Source organism: Podarcis erhardii (assembly GCF_964252035.2).
Source record: "Podarcis erhardii genome assembly, chromosome: 1".
Lineage (NCBI taxonomy): Eukaryota > Metazoa > Chordata > Lepidosauria > Squamata > Lacertidae > Podarcis > Podarcis erhardii.
In genome coordinates, this window is record NC_138497.1 from 102,781,160 (window position 1) to 102,789,494 (window position 8,335).

Here is an 8,335-nt window from a genome sequence, read left to right on the forward strand (position 1 = left end):
CTTCCTGAAGAGTCTAGCATATTTCAGCCCACCCCTCCTGAGTGCCTGTATGAAGGAACAGAGACTGACTACACATGCAAGAAAATGTACGTTGATAATGCAGCATAACACACAAGCATGCTCATTCATATCTGCTTTGCAAATACACAATGGATCTGACTAGAAAAGCACACTAGGATTTTCAGGTTTTCAAACTCCATTTTGATTTTAAGTCTATAGTAGACAAGAGGAAGTTGGAAGGGCGAGGGGAGGGTGCTGTGGTAAGCATATTTTACGGGCCCACACAGCCCGATCTGCTTTTCACTGCTGAAGTTAGTCTCATGGTGGTGCTACGAGGTTTGAAAAAGAAATAGACCCTTGTGGACACAACCTATTCTGGTGGTCCTTGCTAGATCCTGGCTTAGTACAAATGGGATATGGGAGAGCAAAGGTTTTTAATGGCAGTTTGGAATCTGTCTTACAGGGAAGAAAAGCCCTGAAAGTAAGCAAGCATACTTATTTCCAAAGTGTGATTAACAGGGGTTCATCTATGATTAAGAAGATAGGTAATTTTTTGTCTCTTCTCCACCTAGTCAAGCATTAGGTAGTGCTTCTCTGGGGTTAGGACCAATGTCTGTTGAAAAAAAAGGGGGAGGAGCTGCTTTCTGGATTCCAGTAGATTCCAGTAGCAGCCTTTTCCATCTTGACAAAGTATAGTGGTTCCTCGGGGTAAGAACTTAATTCATTCTGGAGGTCTGTTCTTAACCTGAGGTACCACTTTAGCTAATGGGGCCTCCCGCTGCCGCCGTGCAATTTCTGTTCTCATCCTGAAGCAAAGTTCTTAACCCGAGGTACTATTTCTGGGTTAGCGGAGTCTGTAACTTGAAGCATCTGTAACCTGAAGCGTCTGTAACCCAAGGTACCACTGTAATAGTAACAGTGCAAGATTAAACGCCTTGAGGAAAGGTTGGGAGTAATAATAATAATAATAATAATAATAATAATAATAATAATAAGAGTTGCAGTGACCTTGAAACTTCTAACGGTGCATCTGTAGCATGCAAGGTGTTTGTTGTTGCATAAATATATTTGGAGGATAAGAAAAGAGCACCAGCTGAAGTTAATCCTAAGACTGACTCCTAAAATTGCCTTGTCAGCACGATCTAATATACAAGACTTCTTAAAGTATAGGGTGTGAGTCCAAACTGTATTGTCTAAAGTGGTCAAAATACTGGCCTTCAATCTGATTTTACACGACACAATCTCCATGAAACTTTGTGCATATGAGTGATGTATGAGTGTGTGGACTTCCTTTAACCCACAATTTGCTATTAACTTAGCATGGACTTCTCTGCATATACCTTGTAGCTATTTTTGTTTCCAACTGCAGACCGTAAATGGACATTTTGGCAACCATAGGAGTTTACAGTTAATCATTTTTTAAAATTATTAATAACAAATCACCTTCCAAATCTAAAAACCTGAAAATTGCTGTTAACCTTATTTGAGAAAAAGACCACATACATTTTATTATTAGCATGTGGAGCAATTAAATAAAGAGCTGGCAGGACAGAGTTGGCAATCTGCACATCCTAAATATAATAGTAAGGTACTACTTCTAGTACCACCACAACTAGTAGTAACATAGTAGCAATTATACTAATTTCTGTTCGGGACTTTCTGTCCATTTGCTATTTATACTGTATACCCGTAGGGAAAGTCTCCAGCCTTCTGTCTATTTCCTGAAGGATTTTTGGTTTTATCTTCAAGGATTTGTCTTATTTACTAGAGTCTGACCTCTCCTTTAGTGTAAGCATATTGCTTCGTGTTTAGCTCATTTACTGAGTCAGCTAAACGAGTGCCAAATATTGTTCTCTTTGCAGGATGTTCTTCCTGGAATTCCACAGCACACCAAAGAGACATTCAGTGGGAAAATGAAAATAAGGTCAACTTTCCCTCAGGAGTGCAGAGCACAAGAAATATGCTAACATTCCCCGAGACTTCCTTCCCAGAAACCTCGAAGCCACTAAGGCGTCTTGGTTATTCTAACATATTTGAATCTGCAGTCGTTTCCTTGCATCTCCATTCCTGAAAGAAAGATGCTGAAATAAAGAGCAAAAGTCCCTCACTTTCAAGAAAGGATATTTTACCCAAGGATTGTGGTTCAATAAAAGCTGTATTTATGTTGGATACATGCCCCGTGATATGAACAAGCCATCAAAATCTAATTTCACTGATTAGATGGCTAGTGTTGAGAAGGGAAGCTGTCATCCCCACCAACATGGAAATGAATTGCTAAGTCAACTTGCATGATGCACAAATATTTCTGCCAAGGGCTTGGTTAACACCAACTTTCTTTGACTGGACAAATGGGAAACATGTCAAATGAAGAGGTCTTATAAGAACTGTAGTTTGCCTAGTCCTGTCACAACACTGAGGAAATGCATATTCTTTGAGGAATGATCCAATGGACCTTTTCACCCTGTGTCATCTAAGTTTCTGGGGAATTGTGAATAATCTTTCTTGACACAAAACAAGAAAGAAAACAAAAAGTTTCTCTGGAAGAGCTACAGGGAATTAGTAAATTGCACTTTAACTTTCCAGGTTTTAAAACTTTAAAGGCTAGTCTGCTGCATAACTTACTCTGAAGCAAGTCCCACTTAGTTCAGTGGGGTTATTGTCAACACAGATCTGACCACGATTCAGCACAAGCTGAGATCTTTTAAGTCCTACCAGTTTCAGTGGAAGAGTTAAAAGCATCTCCTATTGAGACTGTTAAAGCTTAAAAATGATGAACTTTGACTGAATCATGTTTGTGGATTCAGAGCAATGAGGACAAATGAATCTGTAATACGTTCTCTTTTAATATTTAGACTTCAACTGCTATAGTTCAAAAAGTTTACATGAATTTCTAGGCCCTGTTCAGGTGTGTCTCTCCACCCACGGGGGGTGGGGGCATGTTTCCCACTATTTCCATTGTGCCCTTGTCACTGAATGGGCAGCTATCACAGTGAGCCCTCCAGGGCTTTCAAAAATGGGTACAGGTGGGCAGCAGAGACCAGCCAAGGGGTTGGTTTTTAAGTAGATCAGATTGTTGCTCTCCTCTTCCTGCTGGGACTGAATGAGGCCTGAGTACATATAATCCCCTGCCTCTCACATCAGTGGAGAGTTTGCTATCTTTGCCCCCTCCCCTGCCCCTGGCCCCCATCGAGCACCTCGTCTCAGGAATAGATGGGGCTTCTGCAAGTGCTGTGATCTCCATTTGCATCATGATTCACAACTTTATACAAATAAAATCAGGTCCAAAACTCAAACTAATATTAATAATAAAATAAAAATGTTAAATAAAAAATGAATTTTCATTGGTAGCGGGGGAAGGGTGGCTAACCTCAACAAGGAACTTCATGTGAAAGGGCATTTTTCATCTTTATTTTAAAAGATTAAACATGCATTTATTCAAATAAGGAAAAGTCATGAAATGTGCGTTTTAACAGGAAATGATTCCAACTGCAATAAAAATAAATTTAAAAATTGTCCAGTAGCACCTTAGAGACCAACTAAGTATGTTCTGGGTATAAGCTTTCGTGTGCATGCACACTTCTTCAGATACACATGAAAGCTTATACCCAGAACATACTTAGTTGGTCTCTAAGGTGCTACTGGACAATTTTTATTTCTTTATTTCGGCTGTGTCAGACCAACCCGGCTACCTACCTGAATCTAACTGTAATAAAGTTGGCATTTAAAATTTAACTAAAAAAGTCCAAGACTCTGAAACCCCTCTCTGGAACAGGCTGACACTGTCGCCTGTCTCCGACTGAAATAAAGTGGGCGTTAGCAGGCTAGGGAATCTTAAAAGGTGGTACCAATCTTGTACTTGCTTGTGTGTCATTCACTATGAGATTATGAAGGGACGCAATTCTCTCAGTTTGCACTGAGTACGGTGAGAGAGTTGTGAATGCTGCCAGACATTTTTGCACCACGCCAGAAGTTATGAGAAACAGCTGGTGAAGATGGTGAAGACATTGAACACCCTAAATCACTCCTGTGCGGGAGATGGGGGCACTTCAGAAATTATTTGCTGGCATTCACACGCTTCATCCAAAAACATACCATCTTTTCCTCTTTTCCTGGGAAAAACTCTGGCACACAATATCTGTTGGCTTAAGGCATTTTGCAACAGCTTATTGAAACTCTTTGTTTCTTTCTCTCAGGACTTGGTGTTGTGCACCTCACCTGCACACCAATTTCTGAATAGCTTAATCAGCATCACCCCCTGGAAACGTTCACTAATTGCTCATAGGGATGCTTCTTCCTCCCAGATTGGTCCTCCAGTCACCTAGACTTGGACTTTACTTCAAGGCAGGCCCTTAAAGGGCTAATTCGAGAGTCCAAAAGAGCAACAGACTTCTCAGGACCTCGAGTCTCCATTTGTTGCTCCAAAACCCCCAAAGACAGGAATGCTGGCAAAGGGGAAGACTCCCAGAAGGGAAGCCTGGTGGGAAATTGAGTTCTTGACCCATATTCCAGAAGCGATTTACAATTGAAAACACTGGCAAATTTATTTTAAGTATGCACCTCCCTCCATATGAATTTGAGAGAGTCAAAGCTAATAACTAGGTAAGTAGGGCTCACCCATTAAACTAACTTGGCAGGCTGGAAGCGCCCTGAATGCAAATCCTGCAGTTAATTCTGCAATTTATTCTGTTTTCCAGACATTTCCCTAACTTTTAATTTGCATGTTATGTTTAAGCATTCACATGACATAAAAATCACTTCTGGAAATACAGTAAAGTGCAAATTTAGCACTCTTTTCCTTGTTAGTTGCTTCCAGAAAAATCCATTAGCATGTGTGGAGACTTGGAAAATCCTTAGAGTTTTGCAACTAACTCAAGTGTCCATATGTCCACATGCCCTTCTCTCCAGCTGTCAAACTTGTGCCAAGAGAAGGTGTCCACAGAAAAGACGTCCTGTAAGACAACCCAGTCAGTTTATAGCAAAGGCAAGATTCAACCCTGGGACTTCCTGATTTACAGCTGAGTCTTGTGCAGTGGAATCCTTTGTTTATCCACACGTTACAAAATTACGCAAATTAAAATAAAGTACGTTGAATCAACGTGAAGCTTTAAAAAGCAATAATAATAATAATAATAATTCCTGAAATGGTTTCAGGGAAACAAAGAGCATGGTTTTAAGGTCTCTAGGGGGTATGACTATTTCATTATAAAGCATTTTATTGACACTTTCATTTTTATTCCAGGGAGATTTTCACTGACTTAAGAAATACATTACAGCGACTTCGAGCGAAACAGTGTGGATCCAGCCTTTTTCTTTTCTTTTACAACTTTCACTGATGTCAATTGGAATCCCTCTCATGCACCCAAAGTAGAGTTTAGCTTTTGGATTGTGTTGTTTGTTAAGTGAGCAAGTATGTAATACCAACATGTGAACACACACACACATACACCCAGGTCCCCCAAAGCAGCTGCTTCGATCTCTCATTTGCTTTGAAGGGTCCTAAGGTCACCTGAACGTTGTACCTACTGAAAAGTACGGTATATGATTCTGAAACTGTTCTCCTTCTGCAAGAACCCTGCAACTAATATTTTCTGTATTTCCTTGACTGAATCAAGCACGTACACTCACTCTGAAACAACCACTAGATTCCATGTGAGATACAGTTTCAATTTTACGGTAAATTTCCTGTTTTATGGATTCCTTTCTAAAAAAAGCTCCTTGTGGTATTCTTGGGAGAACACTAACTTTTTCTTAAAGCAGACAAAACTCTGCCCTTTTCTCAGCTCTTAGGGTGATTTTTTCAGCTTTCTCCTCACCCCCCCAAAAAAATAGATTGGAGCTAATAATTATTTTATCTGCCTTCAAAACCTTACACTGTGGTTATTTAAAATGTATTTATGAACAAATCAGATTATTATTTCGTTTTTGAAAAAAGTGTTCAGTTGCTTGCATATTGTTGTTTGCTGCAGGTTTTGTTTAACATTCAATAACTTGCTCTGATCTGGCCCAAAACACATGATCAGGACATATGACTGTTGCCAGCCAACATCTCTTGTATCCCAGTTGTAACATAGGGAAGAGTTGTAGCTCAGTGATAGAGCACTTGAATTGCATGAAGAGGATTCCAGGTTCGAAATACCTGGCATCTCCACCCTGTTATAGACTATATTGAGCCAAATTGCAGTATAAAGCAGTTTCCTAGTAATGCCTTGTAAAAAAGTGACACATATTATTATTACTATGAACCATCCTGTGAACTGCCCTGAGGGTGTAGCATGGTATATAAATTTAATAATAATAATAATAATAATAATAATAATAATAATAATAATAATAATAATTGCACCTAGCTGGTGTGTACGCGTGCAGAGAATGGATCTACCAGAAACTGAAAGTAACAGTTTCTCATTTTTCCAATCTTAAGTTATGTTCTTCGCAATTCCACATCAGCTTGCATTTTTTAAAAAGAAAAATATTTCATGAAAACTCATCAGTATTTAAGTGCAAATTTCTCCAGACACACCCATTTTGCAAGAACTGTTCTCTAATATAATGCATTTTGTATGATAGTTTTAGGAACGCAAGCATTTTTATGCACACTTTCCCCCAATAAACACATTTTTGGACACATTACACTGGGCAACAATTTTTTACTTTTTGAATGTTGTCTAGATTTCTACAACTGATTTAGGGTATTTTTGCACTGCTGAATCAGGAAATGGCATCCGTTTCTCTCCATCAGGTCAGGTTTACTGTAAACTGAATGGTGGGCATTGATAAAGGTAAGTACACGTAAATTGCATGTGGCTTCACCATTTTTCAAACTTCAGGGCTTGAACTTCCATTTCTTGAAACTCCTGGAATGCTCAGCGGCAGGGAGGTCTCTCTTCAGAGTCCAACAGTAGTCAGCCTTCATGACTGCGTCCCAGCGACCCTGATACCTGGTCTCCATCTCTTTCATGTCCTGATGGAATCTCTCCCCCTGCTCGTCACTCATTGAACCCAGGTTTTCAGGAAACCGGTAGTGCATGTGAAAATAGGTAGTGCATATTGACGCTCATGTTGCAGCCCAGGTTTCCGAAAGCAGTCAGCATGTTGTTGACAAGTTCTGCGTAGTTTCTGGCCTTATTGTTGCCAAGATAGTTCTTCACTACCAGAACAAATGCCTTCCATGCTTCCAGTTCCACTTCGTTCATTGACTTTCGAACTCTGGATCTCTGATGAGCTGACGGATCTGAGGACCGTCAAAGATGCCAGCTTTCAACTTCTCCATGGTCAATCCTGGAAAAGCCTGGCACAAGTACGTGAAGCAGTCACCATCCTTGTCCAGAGCCTTGGTGAACTGCTTGATTAAGCCGAGCTTGATGTGCAGTGGTGGGAAGAGTATTCTGTCTCTGTCCACCAGAGGGTCATTGAGGACGTTCCTTTCTTTGCAAGACACCAATTCCTCCCGCACAGGCCAGTCCTTCTTCGTGTAATGCTGAGCACGGTCCCTACTATCCCACATGCACAGAAAACATGGGTACTTGGTGAAGCCAGACTGTTGTCCCAACAAAAAGTTCACCATCTTCAGGTCAACACAAATAAACCACTTATGCTGATCATAACCAATTTTCTCCAGCACATACTTCACCCCTTCATAGTTCTCCTTCAGTGTACTCAAGTGAGCCAGGGGTATAAAGGCAAACCGGTTGCCGTTGTGTAGCAGAACATATTTCAGTGATCGCTTGCTGCTGTCAATGAACAGTCTCCAATATTTGGGTTCATACTGTGGCACTCCAAGCTTGAGCAGAAGCTGCGCAATATCTGCACAGTACACCAAGTCCTTCTCTTCCGAGAAAAAATGGAGGTTTTATGACTTCAAACTGATCCCTTTTCGACATAATCACCCAGAACTATCGGACCTGAATACTTCTTGTCATTAAAATAATCATTTCCAATCAAAACAATTATTCTACATGGCATTTTACCTCCACCAACTTCTTCTAAAATGCTCCACACAAGCGTACATGTGAACAAAAACGTAAAAAAACACGACATGTGGCCATAGCTCAAAAACTTGACCTGATTGAGCAAAACCAATGTGATTTTTGGATTCAGCGCATCAGATTCGTCCTAAATCAACTGAAAAAATGCAGACAACAAATTTGTTGTTGACCAGTGTTATTCTTTGGGAGAAACGCACTGCGAAATTTGTAAAATATGAGAATCAGGAAGGATAGCTTCATTTTGGTTCAGAAAGTGAGAATTAGGGAGTTTTGCATTTAAATACTAACCAAACAGCATTGCTCCCCATCCCTCATTGCACCCTCTTACACTTCACTTCCTGCTGCTTCAA

The 8,335-nt window shown here is 40.2% G+C and overlaps 1 long non-coding RNA gene across 1 annotated transcript; it reads left to right on the plus strand.

Moving 5' to 3' along the window:
* Positions 1 to 2,358: 2,358 nt before the first annotated feature.
* LOC309348858 lies at positions 2,359 to 6,258 on the plus strand. Its single transcript, XR_014159572.1, has 3 exons — positions 2,359 to 2,559; positions 4,194 to 4,599; positions 5,240 to 6,258. It is a non-coding gene; the product is annotated as an uncharacterized lncRNA (long non-coding RNA).
* The last annotated feature ends 2,077 nt before the right edge of the window (positions 6,259 to 8,335 follow it).